Source organism: Planococcus citri, chromosome 4 (assembly GCF_950023065.1).
Source record: "Planococcus citri chromosome 4, ihPlaCitr1.1, whole genome shotgun sequence".
Classification (NCBI taxonomy): Eukaryota; Metazoa; Arthropoda; class Insecta; order Hemiptera; family Pseudococcidae; genus Planococcus; species Planococcus citri.
The window spans coordinates 63467535-63490280 of record NC_088680.1 but is presented as its reverse complement, the minus strand read 5'-3'; the positions used below and the strand labels follow the sequence as shown (position 1 = coordinate 63490280).

Here is a 22746-nt window from a genome sequence, read left to right as displayed (position 1 = left end):
AATATTTGAAAATTGGAAGCGCACACTTCAGAAAATCGTATGGGTCAAATTCAGTGGAAAATAGACGTAGAAAATCACCAAAATGTTACTTTGTCTGAAGAGAAGGTTTTGAAAGAGGGAAAAATGCGAATCCAAAGTAGCTTAAAATGCAGCTTTGTTGACCATCTCAAATTATGTCTATTTTTTTTTCACAAAAATGAGTCTAAATTTTGCAAAAGAGTAGGTATCGATTGCCTTTTTTCAAAAAAATGTATCCAACTGAATCGTCTTAGCATAATTTTGACTATTCAAGAATTATGACACCCTTTCAGTCACGAATTTTTGATTCGCTATATAAAAATTTTTTCATGATGGATTTGAATTCAGGGCATCATCCTGATCATTTTAGCTTTTTCCCGGACTCTCTAGCTCAATTATGTACCGAGATACAGCATGTCCACTGGAGTGGACACTGTGACTATGGGAGCTCTTTTTTCATTTTTTTGAAAAATGATTCATTAATTTATTCGGCGTTTAATGTTTTAAAACAACAAAAATGATGTTCACTTGAAATAAAATGAACCAAAACCATTATTTTCATGAGTTGAACACAGATGAACTTGAGTTTTTGTATTATACATGTACATTTTTCTATTATAATCACTTGCTGATAACATATGTTCACAAAGCATTCACTTCTCATGAACCATGATTATTTCACATAATCACTCTCATTCTCGTGATCTAGACCATTAATTATATCATCTTTGTCACTGCTCAATAATTTTGAGTCTGAGGTTTTATCTCAGAATGCATACACTTTACTATCTGTAAGGGGGTTTTAACAATAATTTTGGGACATTTCACGTTGATACATCACCATAACTATTACAATTCATCAATATTTGAATTGAAATAGCATATACGCCTCAAAACTACATAAAACTCCTCAAAAATAGATTTTGAGTGTAACACTTTGGGTATCCTGAAGTCACAGCGTCCACTCAGGTGGACATATTTTCTCCACTTTGCTCTGAAGTGATAACAAAAGTAAACATAGGCATGTAGCATATCGCTGGAAAGAGGAAACCGTGTAGAATACGGGAAAATTATTTCCAGCTTCCTAAAGTCACCGATAGAAGTGCTATGAACATTTGAAGTTGGCTGATTTCATTTTTGGCGTTTTCTCCAACCTGGATGGTTTCATACACGTCAACTAATTCATTATTGTGACGATAGAGTCGTTTTTCTTCGTTATTCTGCTTCTCCTTTCTTTCCTCTTTCCAACGATATGTCAGTCACCACTGTACGCTAATTTATAGTCTACCTAGAAGCATTCAAAGTGGCGTCCACTACAGTGACCGCTGTGACTGAAAGGGTTTTGAGGTGAACATATATGTATAATCAAAAAGTTCACTTTTTTTGAAGGAAAGGGAGGTTTTGAAAAAAATGGCGATAGTGGTCGTTACAAAAACTTACACAAGAAGGCTTGAGGAACATTATTTCAGAAAACTCATAATTTTTTAAAGACCACATCTCAAAAAAGGGTCGTGTATAGGGTGATATTTAACGTGTCTATTTTTCACCAAAAATAAGCCTCATTTTGTTGAAGTGGGCTTGAAAAAAAAACAAAAAAACTTTCAAATTGGGATTGAGAATGCTCCAAATTTTCCAAATGACAGGTATCTATGTATAAATTTTCACGTTGTTGAGAGAAGTTTGAAAATAATGAAAAAGTAATCAGATGATGGAATTTGGTTTTTGAATTCTGAGTGGTTAATGGGTTGAACATAATCAAAAAGTTCACTTTTTTTGAAGGACAGGGCGAGGTCATGAAAAAAAATGGTGGTCGATACAAAAACTTACACAAGAAACCTTGAGGAACATTATTTTTCAGCAAACTCGTCATTTTTTGAAAAGCTCATCTCAAAAAATGGTCGTGTATGTATAGGTGATATTAATTTAATGCGTCCATTTTTCACCATAAATAAGCCTTATTTTGTATAAATGGACGAAAAAAAAAACTTTCAAGTTGAGGATGCTCAAAATTTTCCAAATGACATGACAGTACCTATCAATTTTCACGTTTTTAAGAACAATTTGAAAATGATGAAGAAATAATTATCAGAAAATATGCTGATAACTACAGAGTCCAAATTGCTTGGAAATAATGAAATTTGGTTTTGACTTTTGAGTGGTTAATAATACCTTCATCAATCATCAATAATTTTTAATATTCTGGCTAGATTTCATCAGTATTTTCACCCTCTAACTTTAATCTTGTCACTAATCGGTTCAACTCATTCATCCCCTAACTCAATTAAAACTCTAAATCAAAATACTTGCTCACGCTTTCAAAATTCATTAAGCGTTATAAATTTAAAATCAAAATTCAAATACTTACCCACGGTTTTTGAGTCAATTAATAAACAGTAAAATTTTATAGCTGTGGGTTCTTTGATTCCCACAGCCACCCCCGATTCACACAATAATTCGGTTCTCATAAATGTCAAAACTTTGAAATTTTTATGTCTCAGGGCTCACCTTTTCCACCTCACACCCGTGACCATTTTCAATATGAAAAAAACCGAAATCTGAATACGTTAATATTTTCTCATACCAAAAGTCGACACTTGTAACAATTTGTACAAGAGCTAATGAGCTCTAAGTACTTTTTAAACCCCTTTAAAATAAACCACAAGTACATTCAAAACATTGACATGCATGACATTTACGACTTTTTTATCACTTACTAATTATTCAGAATTGTAACCCTTTTTCATTTGCCGCGTGTACTTACCCTCCAGATTGCAACTTTACAATGTTATAAATGTCGCCCACATTTTGAAATCGCGCATCCTTTTTGATCCTTTCCCAAAATAAATTTAAATCAAACTGTCTTACCAATTTGCCCAATTCGCAGCCCTCCCTCTCAAAACAAACCAAATTTTAATATAAATACAATTAGGGTGAGTTTACAAATCCTCAGTTGTTTTGGACTACCAAAATAGATACTTCGAGTTCTGTTTAATGGTTCGTTTCTCGACTACTGAATTTCCAAGTTCTTACTTACTTACATTATTGAATTTTCGAGTTCATGGTTTTTATTCATTTGTTCACTAATTTTCAAGTATCGTTTTTTTCGGAGATTTATCGAATTTATTCCCAAATCAATTTATTGGTCAATTATTTTTCACTCTCGAGTCAAAGAATATTTTTTATCGCGCATCTTATAATTTTTCATGAGATCATTTGAGAATTTTGATTTTGGTTTGCGAATCCATTTAAGGCACTAGAGATTTCCTGTATATTTTACTAGTTCAATTTATTCAACAATTGGTAAGTCTCCTTTTGGAGTTTTATTTTATTTATTTAAATTTTAGTTTATCAAGTTTTTTCTTACTTCGCTTAAACTTAAGTTCAAATTTTTGTATTTTTATGTGAATAACGATTTAAACATTTTCCAAATTCAATCATAAATTTAGATTTTAATATAATTATTAAAATTTTATATTTTAATCCAAAATTTTGTAAATTTCAATCTTGAATTTATCAAGTTAAATTTTGAAAACTGAATTTTCGAATTTTATTTAATTAAAACTTGAGGAATATAACAAATTTTTATCTCAAGCTCTGCTTCAAAAATAATTATCTTATTTTTACTGAAAACTGGACTCCTGAGCAATTGCCATTTTGCCATTTTCAATTTAAATGTTCTCAAAAACTCACCAACAATCAGAAATCGAACTCAAGTAGAGTGGCTGAAATTTCAATCAGGGGGGGGGACACCAATTCCAAAAATTTGAAAATCACATGACACATCTGGACTTTTACTGAAACCTCAACCTGGTAAGCAAGTAACCACACACATACCTAACACAACGTTCAAGCAAATACAAATATTAACCCATCTCCATCAATCAAACTTCAGTAACACATTAATCATAGACTTCTTAGCTTTGATTATATATTGTATAATGAAATTGGCCGCCGCCAACGTCTCTACATTGTCCGGTTATATCTTATATTAATATCTATACACGTTCATCGACATTCGATTAACTGAATTAAGAATTAAAAATAGTAAACATACGAAAAAAGCTCGAGGCGAAATGAAATTTGGCCGAGACCAACCTAGTCTAATAATTATACGTCGGATTAAATTCACTCTAAATTAACCACCAATTGATTTCGATAGATATACCTTACCTATCCAGAATCCAGATATATACTCGTACTTTCAAATTGATGCATATATATAAATCAAGATCAAAAACCACAGCATTGTTTTTTTTTCGATGTTCGCAGTGTTTATTTGAAATGTACCTAATACTCGTATATCTACTCGTGAATTACAAACGTAGCACTAGTGACCGCAATTAGCTAACGGATTTTTTTCTACTTCTAATCACTGGCAACTTCCACGTCCAGTTATTACCTCGGTTTGCTAATTTTAACACTGGTAGCTCGACAGTGGACGCAGAATGAAATAGATAAGACGAGATGCATCTTATTCTACGATACCATGATAAAGATGCAAGTTTCTCTGCTCTCTTCCTCTCTTCCTCTCGCAATTCCTTGCATAATGAATTACTCTCGGATCACGGAGGATGTACCTATAGACCTAGTAGTAGACCTAGCTACGAGCATACTGTAATGTAAGACTAGTTTCAAACTTACAAATACCTATACAATTACACGTCGAGCTATTCTACGAATAATTCGTCGAAGGAAAGCATTTTTTTTTTATAGCTGCGTTCTTTTTGATCGATACGACGACGATGAATCTATACCTACCCACGTGTAATTAAGAACTAGTTAAGCACGCTCATGATGTAATTGAACACCTCGATCGTGTCTGCCTGCACCTCGTAAGGTGGATCAAATACCCATCGGGATGTGTTATAGATTCGATGAAATTTCAATTCGAAGACGCTGCGCCTGCGACCGGCGCTTTATTTATCGGAAATTAATACCTTTTTTATTAGTCTCGTTATTGGTTTTCGCCTTTAGCGAGAATTCGTTAGGCTATAAAATTTCTTCTCTTTTTGATTTATAATGATGAAAGTTGAAGCCTCGCACAGTGAAAAAAATCCGACGCGAACGCAACGAAATTAACAACTCGTAAAATGCAATTAAATCGTCGACTTTATTGATTTTATCCTAAATTAAAAGCGTGTAAATGCTCCGTCATGAAGGTGTACCTTCGTCTGCGGAACGTTTCAAAAAACCGCGTGTAGAAAGTTACTATAATGGTGTTTTAAATGATCGTTGCGCTGAAAATTAATTATTTGTTTTAGAATTTCATTCGTATTCGGGGATTTTTTTTTTTTGTTACTTCTTTTCATCGCAGGTTCCCTGCAATGGACAGGTGATTAAGATATGACAAGCGGTCATAAAGTTAATCTTTCTTTTTAACTTGTGAATTCGTGATAGTGAATTTAAACGTATTAAAATACATACACGATGAGTAGGTACATGGAACCGCGTGCCTGGCGATATACGAAACGTTGTAATTCCACGCACGAATTTAGTAAATTGGTAAATTGAATTTTTTTTTACCTCTTGGGCTATAGTAGATTTTATTATTAAAATATACGTCTCTGTATGTGGCAAAGGTTAATCGTATATAAGTATATAGGCAGATTTCCAGCCACCTATATATTTAAGCTGACGTGGATTTTCGCCCACGTGTCAGCTAATGCCTCATGCCTGCCAATGAAATTGAACCAATTTGCTAATATTTCTGCAACCGAAACTCGCAGTAAGCTGTCTGAAGTACTCCTGTTGCGAATTATCTACTCGAAATGTCAATCATTGGATGTTTTTTTTAACGTGTGTAATTAGAAGAAGCGAAGTACCTACCTAAACGTTCGCGTTTCTCGTTTCGTTTCGGTGTATTTCACTTTGGATACGTTCGTCTATATGAGATTAAGACACCTACGCCTTCGGGAACTGTGAATAATACGCCCCTAAATGGTTAACGTGATGGGTTACGGAAGTTAGATGGTAATAGGTCAAGGTGTCTGTGGTGGAGATTTTTTTTGAAGTGATTGAAGAAGTTGGAAGAACTTCGTTGACTCCTCAGGGTGTCCATCGCAGAGTTGACCAGATTTTTCAAAATGGACAAAGGGGACTGGAAAGAGATTGGAGGGGTCGAATTGGAAAATTCAGTGGGTATTTCACTTCGGCGACTTTGAATCAGAAGGAACCAACTTGTATCTCTATAAATTTTCATGGGTTTTCTAGTTTTTCAAGTTTTTTTTTTTTTTTTGAGAGGATTATGGAAGGAAATTGAGGAATTCTGTACAAAAAATATAAGCCAACATTCGAACTGGATGCCCACTAAAACTAAACAAACAATACCCACGTCACACAGTCTTTTAAATTTTTTTGGAATCTTGACAAAATTCACAGACCTTGAGAAAGTAGCTGTACCAAACGACAGAAAAAATTTTTGAATCGGACGAAACTAAATTGAAGGATAATCCAAAATACATCATTGACCAAAATTCCAGGTATCAAAAAGCGCATTTTTTGATTTTTGGAAAATTTTTGAAAATCAAATTTGGGCCAAAAGTGTAAAAAAAGCAATCTTGCCAAACCAACTTGTAAAGCTGAAATTTGACATTTGGGTACCCTATTTGCGATCTCGTAAATCGATTGGATGCCGCTTTGAACCATTTTGATCAATCTCAGAAACCATAAGAAAATTTTCGAAAAATTTTTGAAAATCAAATTGGGCCAAAAATGGGAAAAAATCAAAATTTTACCAAATTATCTTGGAACGATGAAATTTATTGGAATCTACTCTAAGATTAATCCTCTGAATTGATTGGATGCTGCTCTAAACCATTTGGAGCAATTCTGAAACCTCAAGAAAATTTTTGAAAATTGAGGTTTTCTAAAAATTTTACCATCAAATAAAGTCGAAGAGGTAAAATTTGTTATATTCACTAATTTCAATGCACTAATTCAATTGTGAAAGTTTCAAGCTTTTCTGGAGCCTCCAGACATATTTTGGAAATTTCAAATTTTTGAAAAAGTAGGTATCATAAAATCTGTCCAAATTAACTTTGACACCCATAAATGTGATTTGTGCTTGTTTTGATGACCCCATTGACTAACTACATTCAATTTTTCCAAAATCGATTGCTGCCAATTCGGAACCATTATGTACAATTTCTGCAACGTTTTATGCTGATTTTGGGAATCTGGAATTTCCAAAATATGATTAAAGGCTTCACAACAGCTTGAAAATGTGAATTTTAGTTTTAGAATTTGATTGTGTAAAATTTTGAGAAAATTTCAATTTGTCAGAAATCTGCTGAAGACTCCAGAACTCCTCAAAATGGGTATGAAGCTGTTTTCAATCGATTTGGGAAGTTGAAAATAGTCTGCAAGCCAAATTTCAGCTTTTTAGGTCAATTTTATAAAATTTTGAGTTTTTTGGAATTTTGATTCAAACTTGATTTTTAAAAAGTTCATCGAAAATCGAAAACTGCTCAGTACTTCAGTTTTATCGAGTTCAAAAATGTTTCTATCAGTTAAAATACTACCTTAATTGAGCCAATTAAGGGGAAGAAGATGAAGAAAGTCACAGAAAGAACAGATCGATAAAAAGAGACCATTTTTGAACTTGACACTTTGAAGTTGGAAACAATCAATGCGTTCACGTTACTTCAAGATTTTTTTTTCGATCAAATTAAACTAAAGATCTTTTTGTCTCAAAAATCTAAGGTAATTTGGATGTTATTTTGAAAATTATTATTCTGAGAAGAAAATTACGCACTGCCTCCATAATTTTGGAAATTTTATAATTGATTCAAACAATTTACCAATATTAGAAAATCTGGCTGCATTTTTGGATTGATTCATCATTGAAGGAACAAAGTTTATTATTTTGAGATTATTTTTCAACTTATTTTGCAACACAGACTCTCGAATTTTCCAGCTCTGGAGTTAATAAAGATGAATTTTGGAACTCATTCACCATTGCTTTTTTTAAAAATAAAAATAATGAACAAAAAGAATTAATAAAAACTCATTTTCGAAAAAATTGAAAAAAAAAACTTGAAATGTGGTTATGAAAATTTGAAAAAACATCGACCAGCCGCGGAAGATAGGCCTACAGAAAAAATTTAATTTAGAGCTCCCCTCTCCTCTCCCTTTGCATGAAAATCAACTCCACGAAAAATGATTCATTTTTTTAATATGTACCTATAATTTTTTTTTTTTTTTTTTTTTTTTTTTGAAAGATCATCATTTAAAGATTTGACAATTTACTTCATTTTCTTCGTTTCTTTGGCCCTTCATGATACGTACCTAATTATAGAGCTCGAGACGAATTGCCCTCTTTGCGCCCTCCCCTCTGAATTATTGCAAAAAAATGGGTTTATTATTATTTTATTTTAAATCATATGTAAAAATGCATTGAAACTCTAAAAAAAAACTATTTTTGATGATTTGTTGATACAATTATTTCTACATTTTCGAAAAATAAAGTAAGTACCTATTTCAATTTGCAATATAATGTGGATGACGAGATCAAATTTTAATAATTGAAAAAAAAAATCGAATTAGACTTGGAAAAACTCGAATCTGGAACAAGTGAAAACAGAAAATTGGAGAAAAAATCAAGTATTTGTGTCATTTCTCAAAAACAATATGACAAAATTGGCAAAAGCTCTCATATGATCAAACATTTCAGCTGCCTAGATTCATTTTTCGATTTTTGGGCGATTTTTTTAAAATCCAAAATTGAGAGATCTTGATTTTTTGAATTCTTTGTCATGAATGTGCTGATCAAAAAGAAAAAAAATAATCACTCACTTATTCGTCAGGAAATTGGCTCGAATAATTAATCATAACTTGTTTTTTGGCGAAATTTTAAAATTCTGGAGAAATCCCAAATCGTGCTAAAGAATCCGAAGTCCTCGAAAAAAGTGAAATTCATTTCAGGAAACACACAACATTAGTTTAAAGGCTAAAACTTTCATGCATTAAAAAAAAGAAAAATTGCCAAAAGTGATTAATTTTGAATTTTTTTTAATTCTCCAAAAATTTAAAAATGAATTTTGGCAGCTTAAATTTTGTTAGTGATGGTTTCATAGACCATTCTATTTACAAAAATCAAGCCCCGGTTCCAAAATAAGGCGAAAATCTCTATTCCTCCAAAGTATACCTACATAATGTAAACATGAAAAAAAAATTTTAAAAGTGCCAGTAGACAAAAATAACATTATTTTGACATTATTTCAGTTAAAATAACATAGAATTCGAACATTCCTGGGAGGTTTGTCTAAAATTGAAGTTCAAAAAATTGTTTATATGCTCAACATTGTTTAAAAAATCAAAAAAATTGTAATTCACAAAGATGGAAAGTTTCAGCTCTGAGTAAAAAAAGTTCTAAATAATGATAAACTTCTCTTGATGAGTACTTTTTAGCGCGATTTTTAGTTTCTCAAAATTGTTCATGGCTCTTTTAATTTTTCAAGATTAGATCAAAAGTCATGCAGGGATATTTTCTTTTTTTTAATGTAAATAATGTAGGTAAATACAAATAAGTAGTCAGGTACCTACTACCAACCTACACGATTGAAAATCAATTTTTACTCTTACTTTATCAAAAACTTAATTTTCACTTTTAGTTTCAAATTCTGACATTTGAACAAATTTTTACTACTTTGAGTGGATTTTTAAACAATTTATTTTAAAATAATTTTTGATACTAATCACGTGTTCGAAATTTGGAATAGATTCCTAAACAATTTTTGAAGAATTGCGATTGGGTAAGTACTTCATTTCAATGAGTTCAAATTTAGAATCGTTGTCCATATTACAATAAATTTCTATAGAATTTCAATAAATGAGTTTTAATTCATTTTCTTGTAGCGTTAAAATAGCTTTTCTGCTTCAAAAAATTTGAGTAAAAAAATAAAAATAAAAATTTCAAAACCAAGAACTTTTTATCTATTTTTACTCATTCAAAAAACCTGACCTTGAATAGTTACGTCCATCCCAGCTCACCGAGAACTCCTGCTTGTACTCTTCATCTTTCCCCACACGACCTAAAAATCCACATCCGAAAGCTCGATCGTGAAATCGACAGTAATTTTATGGCTACAACAAAATGCAATCGGGCACACTTATGTCGCCAAATTGTGTGTGAACGAGAATACCCATTATGTACGAGTAAGTGAGTAATTTGTATCCAAACTTATCGTTCGATCTGGACAATCGTGGATCATAATTCGAACACATATGTGTACAAGTGCTGGAGGGAGAAAAAAAAACGCATCGAAAAAAATATATTCGATATGATGATAGACTTAGGTTAATAAGACCGTTTATAGGTTTCTGATGCATAAAATATTGTAATTTCACGGATTATTATAAAAATGGTAAAAAGATGTAGGTTGTCTGTTATCTGCTGGACAAGGTTTTCGGCAAAGAATATATTGTAGGTACTTTCTCTGTGATACATCAATATATTATTATAGATAGGTTCTCTATAAGTATACTGTAGGTTACTTCATAAATGATATGAAGTGTGTCCAGTCTATACCAATGCAATAAAAATTCATCTTTTTAGTCTATGAAAAAAAAGATCCGATTTATACCTATGCGAATGAAAAAAAAATGCTAAAAATTGAACAAAATATAAGCACCAAAGCTGATGTTGATTTCTTCAAACGACTCGATCACTTCAGAATTAAGACTCTAACATGTCGTCTATATCGTACAAATAATGAAATAATATACCAGCTACTGTCGTTGTTTGCTATAAAATCCATCATCTAACGTCCGATGCAGGTGCATTACCGGAAAAAGACACGCACCAACTTATGCATCGTATATTGTTTACGACTGTAATTAGAGTGGAACAAAGTAAAAGTAGCCACGGGTCATATTTAATGGAATTATACGTCGGCATCGCATATATACCTATAAGCCTATAGCCTATGCTACGTATAATATACGAGACTATGGGTATATGGTATTTACTATGACGTTGCGCCGACTGTCAAGTTTTTCTATTATACCTACCAACGTATAGTATAGTAATAGGTGAAGTAAAGGTATACATAAAATGTGCTAACCAATATGAATGTAATGGGCTTATAAGAAAGTCTCTAACTTACCGATTATGTTCAACCGTTTGTTTTCTTTAATCTGTCGTATACGTCTAGGTAGATTTTATTCATTTTCTATGCCTCAGATCTGTAACATAAGTAAATAGTTCATTAGGTCAAGTATAAAGTAATACCAGTACCTATCTATAAGCAATACAGATGTACCTATTGATGAAGAGATGAGCCAAAATTTTTGAAATTTCTAAAGAGATGTCTTTTGTTATCAATTATAGGCAGAAGAGGGCTAGAATTCTGGACTATTTCATTTTTATTGAATTTTGAGAATTTCTTGAATGATGAGAAGTGTACGATCACAAAATGCAATATTTTTTACTTGGAGGAGTTACACTACATATTTTGTAAGAGAGGGAGAGTTGCTAAAATTTTGCAATGTTACTTCAATTGTTTCAATCGCCCACTTTCAAAGTGTTTCCATAGAATTTCAGTTAGTTTTCAGCAAAATATTGCTGATTTTTCCGATATTTTTGGTAGGTACCTAATTTTAATGACAAATAAGTCAGCTAGGGTGGTAATTTATGAAATTTTTGCAAATATGAGATACGTAAGTAAGTAGGTTTGATAGGTATACCATTCCTAATACTTTGTTACAAAATTTTAAAAAAGAGGGTTCGTTGTTGTGTATCATCTTTATTTGAACAAAAATCAAGCGTAAGAATTTCGAATTATTCATACCACATATCCTCTCACTCAACTCACTCATACTCCCTCACTCCAGAGCTCACAGTTGTTCTCAATACATCGACTTTTGAGGAAAACTAACAAAGGGAATTTTGTTCATTTTTTGCTAGATTCAAAAAAAAAAAAATCATCATCCGTAGTCCAGACGGAAAATTAAGTGCTCTTTCGAGGTTTTTTATATCCCCTTACCAGTTACCCATTTTCAAAAAAAGCGCGAGCGAACCTGCTAAAAATTTGAATAGTCAATTATGATCATGGAAAATTTCATAAATGGTCACATTTAAATTTCAATGGCGCTTAAAGGCACAATTCCTGAAAAAAAAAACACTCACGCATCGCGCATTATGCGTGAGAAGACCGACATTTCGTCAAATATAAATCTTTTACGAACGAATCGATTCACTTTTTGCGAAACATGTATAGGAATTGATTAGTTTGCAAACGAAGCGATTGTTTGATTTCTAGGTGAATCATTCGCGAACGCCTTGAATGATTTTTGGTAAATCATTCGCGAACGAATTGAATACTTTTTGGACTTTCATGAATCATTCGCGAACGAATTCAGTAATTATTGGCGAATCATTCGCTACCGAATTGAATAATTTTTGGAGAATTAGGTACGTATTATTAATTCGCAAACGAATTCAGTCATTTTTGGTGAATCATCCGCGAACGAATTAAATGATTTTTGGTGAACTATTCACGAACAAATTGACTAATTTTTAGTAAATCATTCGCGAACGAATTAATCAACTGTTGTTGAATCATTCGTGAATGAATTGCACAATTTTTGGCAAATCATTCGCAAACGAATTGAATAATTTCTGGACTTTCATGAATCATTCGCGAACGAATTGATTAATTTTTGATGAATCATCCGCGAATGAATTGAGTAATTTTAGGTGAATCATTCGCGAACGAATTGAATAATCTTTGGTGAATCATTCACGAACAAATTGAATAACTTTTAGAAAATCGTTCGCGAACGAATTGATCAATTGTTGGTGAATCATTCGTGAACGAATTGAACAATTTTTGATCAATCATTCACGAAGGAATTTGAATAATTTTAGGTGAATCATTCGCGAACGAATTGAACACTTTACGCGAATCATTCGCGAACAAACTGAATACTTTTAGATGAATTGTTACCAAACGAATTGAATAATTTGATGTGAATCGTTCCCGAACGAATTGTATAATTTTTGGTGAATCATTCGTGAACGAATTGAATAATTTTTGGTGAATTATTATTAATTCGCGAACAAACTGATCAATTGTTGATGAATCATTCGCGAACGAATTGAACAATTTCAGCTGAATCATTCGCAAACGAACTGAACAATTTTAGGTGAATCGTTCGTGAACGAATTGATCATTGTCGGTGAATCATTCGTGAACGAACTGAATAATTCTAGGTGAACCATTCGCGAATGAATTGAATAACTTTGGTGAATTATTATTAAATCGTGAACAAATTGATTAATTGTTGATGAATCATTCGCGAACGAATTGAACAATTTTAGATCGCGAATGAACTAAACAATTTTAGGTGAATCGTTCGCGAACGAATTGATCAACTGTTGGTGAGTCATTCGCGAACAAACTGAATAATTTTAGATGAATCGTTACCAAACGAATGGAATAATTTGTTGTGAATTGTTCCCGTATAATTTTTGGTGAATCATTCGTGAACGAATTGAATAATTTTTGGTGAATTATTATTAATTCGCGAACAAACTGATCAATTGTTGATGAATCATTCGCGAACGAATTGAACAATTTCAGGTGAATCATTCGCAAACGAATTGATCAACTGTTGGTGAATCATTCACGAACAAACTGAATAATTTTAGCTGAATCGTTCGCGAACAAATTGATCAACTGTTGGTGAATCATTCACGAACAAACTGAATAATTTTAGGTGAATCGTTAGCAAACAAACTGAATAATTTTAGGTGAATCATTCTCAAATGAATTGAACAATTTTTGATGAATCATTCACGAACGAATTTGAATAATTCTAGGTGAATCGTTCGCGAACGAATTGATCAATTTTTGATGAATCATCCGCGAATGAATGGAGTAATTTTAGGTGAATCGTTCGCGAACGAATTGATCAAGTGTTGGTGAATCATTCGCGAACAAACTGAATCATTTTAGATGAATCGTTACCAAACGAATTGAATAATTTGATGTGAATCGTTCCCGAACGAATTGTATAATTTTTGGTGAATCATTCGTGAACGAATTGAATAATTTTTGGTGAATTATTATTAATTCGCGAACAAATTGATCAATTGTTGATGTATCATTCGCTAACGAATTGAACAATTTCAGGTGAATCATTCGCAAACGAACTGAACAATTTTAGGTGAATCGTTCTCGAACGAATTGAATAATTTTAGGTGAATCGTTCGCGAACGAATTGAATAATTTTTGGTGAATCATTTGCGAACAAATTGAATAATTTTGGACGAATCATTCTCAAATGAATTAAACAATTTTTGATGAATCATTCACGAACGAATTTGAATAATTCTAGTTGAATCGTTCGCGAACGAATTGAAAATTTTTTGGTGAATTACTATTAATATGCGAACGAAACTGATCAATTGTTGATGAATCATTCGCGAACAAACTAAATAATTTCAGGTGAATTGTTCGCGAACGAATCGAATAATTTTTGGTGAATCATCTGCGGACAGATTGAATAATTGTTGATGAATCAATCGCGAACGAATTAATCAATTGTTGGTGAATCATTCCCGAACGAATTGAATAATTTTGGGTGATTCGCTCACGAACGAATTGAATAGTTTTTGGTGAAATATTCTCGAACAAATTGAATAATTCTTGGTGAATTATATAAGTACTCGTATTCATTCGTGAATGGTTCTTTTAAAAAACTAATTAATTTGTTGAGATCCACGTTTCGACATGAGTGAATAGAAATACCTTTTTTACTTTTTTGTTTAGTCCAAATTTTTTCAAAACAATTTCCTAAATTCTCGAAATGCGCATTTGAGTACCTGCAATCTTGATAACCTTATTTCTGGGGTCATTTCAAACACTAATAACACATTTTGAGTATGCCTGTTCGATATACGTACATATTTCACAATTCATTTTTTTTTCAATTTGAGGTCCTAGAATAATTTGTTTTTCCGAAGTTTTCAAGTCAAAATGGAACTTCTAATCACGATTCGATTTAAAAGTGGCTAGAAATAAAGGTTTCCCTTTTGAAAATTTATTTTTCACCGATTTGTGCAATTTTTGGATTATTTTACAGAATATAATTTCTCGCAGGATCTTCAACATTTCATTTGGATTGAACCATGTTTCAACTATCAACTACTTTTCTTATTCTTTTATCAAAGAAAAAGCTTCGATCATTGCACAAATTCAAACCTAAAAGAACCCATCTACTCTGTGAATTTCAAGTTTTACTACTTCAGAAAAAGTAATACATATCACGATTTTATTTTTAAAATTTCTAGCTTCTGTTTGTCCTACATCAAGTTGAAAAATATTAAAAATAAAAACATGCCCTTCAGACACAGTTTATGTAGTAGGTGCTAATCTTCAGTAGCGTGTATCTTCAGCCTGGCATAAGCGAATCAAGTTGAAAAATTGTCTCTACTTAATATATTAGAAAAGATGGCCAATAAAAAAAAAATAACCAAACAAATCTCCCATTATACGATTATACTTTCTTGTATACTCGTATGTTTTACGAGTAGAAAAAAAATCATTTTAAACGCAATTAAAAAAAGGAATTATGGCTATTAATTAATCACATCACGGTTTGTTAGATTTTAGGAACATTAGGTATTAAGTATAATAAAACATCGTTAACGGGAATTTTACGATCATTTCGATTGCTTTTGGCAGATAAAAATTTACATATTTGTACACGATTTAATACAAATTAAACCCGAGCTATAGCATCATTTTACAACTTAGTATAAAATAAAGTTCCTCTCATATATTGTACAAGAATAGCAAAAGTTGTCGCGTGTTAAATGGCAACATATTACAACGATAAGGATGAAGTGCGGTGTGCGGTAGGTCTAGGTATAGTAAAGTAAATACACGCGTGTGAAAAAACTGGCTTTCAAAGGAAAGGAATTCTCTATAATACATAGAACAAATGGTTATATATTTTAAATACTATACCGGCGATTATCTAATTAACGTAATCGTCGTTAATATGACGGAATGTTAATTAAACGGTATATGATATTTTTTTTTTCGTAACGAGCAGGTATTTAAAGAGCAGTAGCAATTGTTAAGGCGAGTACGTGATCACGACTTACTTAGCGATTCTATATTGTCAGCTGCTTTATAACAAATAAGGTATCGCGGCTGCTTTGTGTGACGTTTGCGGAAGAATTTCATTAAGAAAATTATTACCTATGATTTGCTATCTATAATAGTCAAATAGGGGTATTTAAAAGAAGCTGCCGAATTAACACAGAAGCAAAATGACCACTGTAGATATTTTCGTCTAAAAAACTAGTTTCGAGTACTGAATCCAAATCTATGCAGATCTTAAGATGGTAAAAAAAATTCGTTTACGATAATTTATTAGTCGCACTTTTTCAAGCCCAAATACGGGTGGTCGTTTTATTGTTATTTGATTTTAATTAAAAACAAGTTTTAACCGATGATTTGGACAAAGTGGAAAAAAAACCATAGGCTATAACGTTATTCCAGTTTAATATTTTCTCACGTAGTAAAATTTAATATATGACAGCGAATTACGTGCGTTATCTATAAACGGACTTCTTAGAGTAGGTACCCAGACTTTATATACTCGTACTTCTGAAAGTTAAACTTATCAAAAAATCGTGTATAAATGTTTATAGTTGTATACGAAATCCTCGTGTATTTGTATTTGGTTTTGGAGAAAAAAATCCATAATAGTGATAAAAAAAAAACTACTACCCAGTAACCTGGTTTCAACGAGGAGACTAATGTACAATGATCTACGTGCGAAAAAATTCCGGTTTAGGAGGCGGAAATTTTATCCGAACGAATTCGAAAGATTTCGTATCCTATGGAGACTGGATTGAGAGATTTAATAGGTATACAATAAAATTATTAATGGGGTAGTTCTGAATTATACGATGAAGTTGTTGAGTAGTATTTAATTTGTTATTACAGCCTCGCTGTGCGATACATGCACTCTCGTACTGTGCGAAGCTGTTTGAGTGCTGTGGATTTCTTCAGGCTTTTATGAGTCGATGATACGAGTACTTTATTCTAACGATGTTTGGTTTCACTTTTTAACTGGCTGGTGATGGACGTGATTGCGAGAATAATGATTTTTTTTCACTTTAAATGGTGAGGATTTCAAGGGGAAACAACAACTTGGGATACTTGTGTTGAAAAAAGCTTCATGTGTGATGGTATTTTGAGAAAGTACGATTGTTGAATGGAATGGTCGGTGCATTTTTTTTACAATTCGACTTTTGTTTTAAAAGAATACCTACTTACTTGCTAATTTCAGTCTATCGTGTTATGAATTGGCATCAGTTTTTTCGAATGTTCAATTTTTGGGTATGCCAAACAAATATGAGAATTTATGAAATTTCGGTAGGTATAAAATTTATCATTAAAGTTTCTTGAAATTCCTTTAAAATAGTTTAAAATGACTATAAAACGGTCAATGTTTCAGAATTTGAGCGAATAATCCTGCAAAAGTCTACTAAATTTGTTGAAAATGGCCAAAAATTGATCAAAAATTATCAAATCCGGATGAAATTTTGTTAAAATTGCATTAACTGCTTACATTATACTTACAAGGCAACCTCTTGAGGTGTCACACTCCGATTTGAACGGGACCGCGATTTTTGGAAAGCGCGCATTCTAAAACACCCAAAACCAAATTTTCAGCTGCCCAAGTTCGTTTTTCGATTTTTGGCGAATTTTTGAAAATTCAAAATTGTCTGTTTTTTGGCGATTTATGCTTTTTTTTAAAAAGTGCGTACTTGATCAATAAAAATGGTCAAAATAAGTTCCAAAACTAATATTAATTACCCAAATTAAAATTTCACCATTTCCAGCCATTCTGGAGCCTCCAGCGCGATTTTTCCATTTCTCCAGAATTTTGAATTTGCTCCAGAAGGCGTGAATATGAAGTTGGGCAGCTAAAAATCGAGTTGTATATTACACTCGACCTGTTTAACAAGTTTATCCACATTTGAGCCGATTTTGAGAGTGACACCTCAAAAGTGGCTTTTTGACCAGCTTTTTTCAAAATTAAAAAATCCAAAAAATCAAAAGATCACCGTTGGTGAGGAAATTTTTGAAATTTGCGCGAAATTTGGATTTGGGTAATTAATATTAGTTTTGGGACTTATTTGGCCATTTTTATTGAGCAAGTACGTACTTTTTTGAAAAAAACGCATAAATTGTCAAAAACAGTCAATTTTGAATTTTCAAAAATTTGCCAAAAATCGAAAAATGAACTTGGGCAGCTGAAAATTTGGTTTTGGGGGGTTTAGACTATGCTTTTTCCAAAAAACGCGGACCTGTTCAAATCGGAGTGTGACACCTCAAGAGTTTCCCTTGTTAGAAGTTGTTAAAATGAGCAAAAATAATGAAAAATCAGCAAAATTGAGTAAAAGGAAGAAATGCTTAAAAATTGTTAAAATGTTATTGAAAAAAAAACCTCTCACGCTATTTTCTTCAAATAAAAATCGTTTAAGAACGAATTACCTAATTCACTTTTTTTTAAATATTTGTATAGCAGTTGATCGGTTTACAATCGAATCGAATCATTAACGAACGATTGGCGATTAAAAAAATTGATTAATCTAGGCGAATCATTCGCAAACGGATCAACTAATTTACGATTGATTCGATTTTTGTGAAACTATTGTATAGGATTAGGAATTGACCTGTTTTCAAGCGATAGTGAACCAAATCGAATCAAATCGAATCGAATCGAGTCATTTACAACCGATTAGTGATTGGTGATTGAACAAAGTGATTGATTTCTAGGTGAATCATTCGCGAACGAATTGATTCGTATAAGTGACTCGTTCGCGAACGAATCGATTCATTTACTCAATTTTAGGTAAATCAAATCATTCACGAACAAATTGGTTCGTATAAGTGACTCGTTCGCGAACAAATCGATTTATTTACTCAATTTTTGGTGAATCATTCACGAACGAATTAAATCGTATAAGCTTGTTTCTCAGTTTCTTTTGGTATTTTTTTCATTTGTTAACTTATTTTTTAATTTTTTAAAGGGTATAGGAGGATAAGGTACGGTTTTGGGCCCAGAAATGAATTTCGACGAAATTCACACCAAAGGTTACCCATGATGAGAAGATACGCTCAAAAAATTTTCAGACCCCCAGACCTTTTTTTCAGGGGGGGGAGGGGCCAAAATGTGTTTTTTAAACTTTATTTTCCAGTGTTTCGCCAAAAGTAGATAAAAATTTCGCGTTTTTTTGTTTCGATTCTTAAGGGTGAGAGGAAGCCCCTGAAATTTTTTCAAAATTTTTCGGACCATTTTTCACCAAATTGTGGCGTTTTGAAAATTTTGAGCGGCCATTTTGTAAAGAAGTTGCGGAGGTACAGTCACCATTTTTTTTCCTAAAATACGTTATTTAGTCAAGATTATACCATAAAAGTTTCAACGAGTTTGAGTTGGTGCAACATTGTCAAAAAAAATAAAAACTGACCACGCGCCATATTTGCCGGGGGTTGGGCATGATAGTCCACGGCGCTATCGTGGGAAGTTACGTAGCGTTCGCGCGCGTTACTGTCGTTCGTGGTTGTCTCATAGTCCAGTCAAATAGGGGGGAAAAATGGGTGAACCACATACTCGTTATTCCGATCAAATATTTTTTGGTGAATATTGTCAAGAGTAGTGTGGTGAACAACATATTAAAATCCCCCCCGACCCCTCCCACAGTGGATCACACCCCTTCAAAATCAGATTTTCGTTAAAAACTTCTAAAATATCAACTTTCGAGTAGAATGAGCTTTGCGATCATTTTATGTCCTCTCAAATACCTATCGAATGATCTATCAACCAACTCCCTAGCCCCAAGGGGGTGGCGCTACGATCCCTCGAAGTGACGTAATTTTTAGAAATGGGCTCCGTGAGCTTTTGGATTGATATTTGCATGTTAGGTAGGTAGGTACTAGGTAGGTAAAGGTACTTAACGAGGAACTTCCGCATTGAAAGTTTCAGATCTCCAGACCCCCTCATCCCATTTTTGAAAAACACCCTTTTTCTGGAATGGAATAAAAATTATTTTCTCAGCCCCATGTGAACCGATTTTTCTCATTTTTAAGTACGTTGTAAACATTTGTAAGGGGTGTACCCATAAGAAATTTCAACCCCCTCCTTTCATATTTACCCCCTCATAATGACGTTATGATACTGGTGTCGTTCGAACCTCCCAAGCGCAAATGTTGCGTCAGATTTTGTTTTACACTTACCCGGCCCCTGTAGAAGCTCCGGAGAGGCTGGGTGCGAGTAAAACGAAATCTGACGTTTGTATTTCCATTCGGGTAGTTCGGTTCACTTGAAAACTACACCAATATTATAAAAGTACTTCCGTTTAAAAAACAGTAGAAATTGAGGAGGGGACTGAGACCCTGGAGAGGCCAGGTAGGTGCAAAACAAAATCTGACATAAAATTTGTGCTCCGTAGGTTTGAAACATATGAAAACACCAATATCATCAAAATAACTATATTTCAAAAATATTAAAAATTGAGGAGGAGGCTGAAGGAGTGAAGACACTTGGGGGGGGGGCTTGATGAGTGCAGCAGAAAATCTGACGTCATATTCGTGCTTAGTGGTATCGAATCATGCGGAAACGACACCTCACTCATTAATAGTTGATTCTTCCAAAATACTCATTTTACCCCCTCTATGACTCGTTTTTTCAAATTTTCACCATGACGGACCTGCCAAAACAAAAATTTCGAAAAAATATATGATATTGAGGGGTCGTAAATACATCCAAAAAACATGTTTAGAAAATTGTTCCTCGCAATTTTCATTGTTAAAAAACATGAAATAAGACGAAAAAACGCCATTTCGAGGGGTATATATGAAGGGAGGGGGTTGACATTTCTGACAATATTCACCAAAAAATATTTGATCGGAATAACGAGTATGTGGTTCACCCATTTTTCCCCCTATTTGACTGGACTATGAGACAACCACGAACGACAGTAACGCGCGCGAACGCTACGTAACTTCCCACGATAGCGCCGTGGACTATCATGCCCAACCCCCGGCAAATATGGCGCGTGGTCAGTTTTTATTTTTTTTGACAATGTTGCACCAACTCAAACTCGTTGAAACTTTTATGGTATAATCTTGACTAAATAACGTATTTTAGGAAAAAAAATGGTGACTGTACCTCCGCAACTTCTTTACAAAATGGCCGCTCAAAATTTTCAAAACGCCACAATTTGGTGAAAAATGGTCCGAAAAATTTTGAAAAAATTTCAGGGGCTTCCTCTCACCCTTAAGAATCGAAACAAAAAAACGCGAAATTTTTATCTACTTTTGGCGAAACACTGGAAAATAAAGTTTAAAAAACACATTTTGGCCCCTCCCCCCCCTGAAAAAAAGGTCTGGGGGTCTGAAAATTTTTTGAGCGTATCTTCTCATCATGGGTAACCTTTGGTGTGAATTTCGTCGAAATCCATTTCTGGGCCCAAAACTGTACCTTATCCTCCTATACCCTTTTCTATTTTTTAAAAGTTTTTTAATTTTTTAATACCCAAGGGAAAAGATTGTACCTTCAGGTCAAATCCCAGATCAGAATTAGATCCCAGTAGTGTCTGGATCTGATTTCAAGTAAATCCAGTTTGATCTCCTCTACTAGATCTAATTTCGTCTGAACTGATCCAATCCGATCAAAACTCTAATCTAATTGAGTGGATATGTGGTCAGATGTGATTGGAGCCGGGGAATGTCCCGATCTGATCAAAATCTAAAAGGTCTAAATTGGTCAGGTCTGATCTGATCTATGCAGATCTACTCAAATCAGGTCAAGTCTGCTTCAAAATCTATGGAATCTCCCAAATCTGATCAGATCCATTCAAATTTTGGCAAATACAATCAGATCGTTCCTATTGTTTTAAATCATTCAAGAAGAAAATTATTGTACGTAATCCGGTCTGAACAGATCTGATTTGATCAGAACTCCCAACTCCGATCTGATTATATCTGGTCAGATGTGATTGGAACAAGTGAATGTTCGGATCTGATTAGGTCTGGTCTACATTGGTAAGGTCTGATCTGATCTATGCAGATCTACTGAAATCAGGTCAAGTCTCCTTCAAAATCCGTGGAGTCTCCAAATCTGATCAGATCCACTTAGATTTGACCAAATCCAATCAGATCGTTCCCATTGTACCTATTTGATCACTCAGGAGAGAATGATCGGATCTGATTAGGATGCATCACAAAAAATTGGTCGATTCGTTTGTAAAATATATTTGACGTATATCACTTTAATTTGACAGAAAGTCGATCTTCTCTCGCATAATGAGTGAAAAGATCGACAATCCAGTTTCAGAAATGACATTTTTCGATGCTATTTCCTAATTAATGCAAAATACAACTCAAGAGGACAAAATTTATCGGAACACGAATTCATTTCTCACCCTCATCCCCCCAACAAAACCTTCAGTTTTGTTCCTAACCCAACTAAGTGGATTTTCTCGTTAGTTCCACCGAAATAAAAAACCATTAACTATGAAAAAAATAAAATAAAGCACCAAACAAGAATATGGTACATTTGGTCATCCATAATAATATTCGCCCAATTATTCGGCAATTATTAGTACTTCGAGTCAACTTGTCACACACGCCGACGATCACTTGATGACATTAACCGAGTGATACTTATTACTTACACATACCAATGGTAACGGTAATA

General features: G+C 33.2%; 1 protein-coding gene across 2 annotated transcripts in view; it reads right to left on the bottom strand.

The window, feature by feature from the left end:
• Positions 1-22746, bottom strand: part of LOC135842772 (serine proteinase stubble-like) — a 109478-nt gene that overhangs the window by 33408 nt on the left and 53324 nt on the right. For both annotated transcript variants that reach the window (XM_065360399.1, XM_065360400.1), the window contains exon 2: positions 11124-11202. The gene's annotated coding sequence lies outside the window, so the exon portion shown is untranslated. The remainder of the gene's footprint in view (positions 1-11123; positions 11203-22746) is intronic.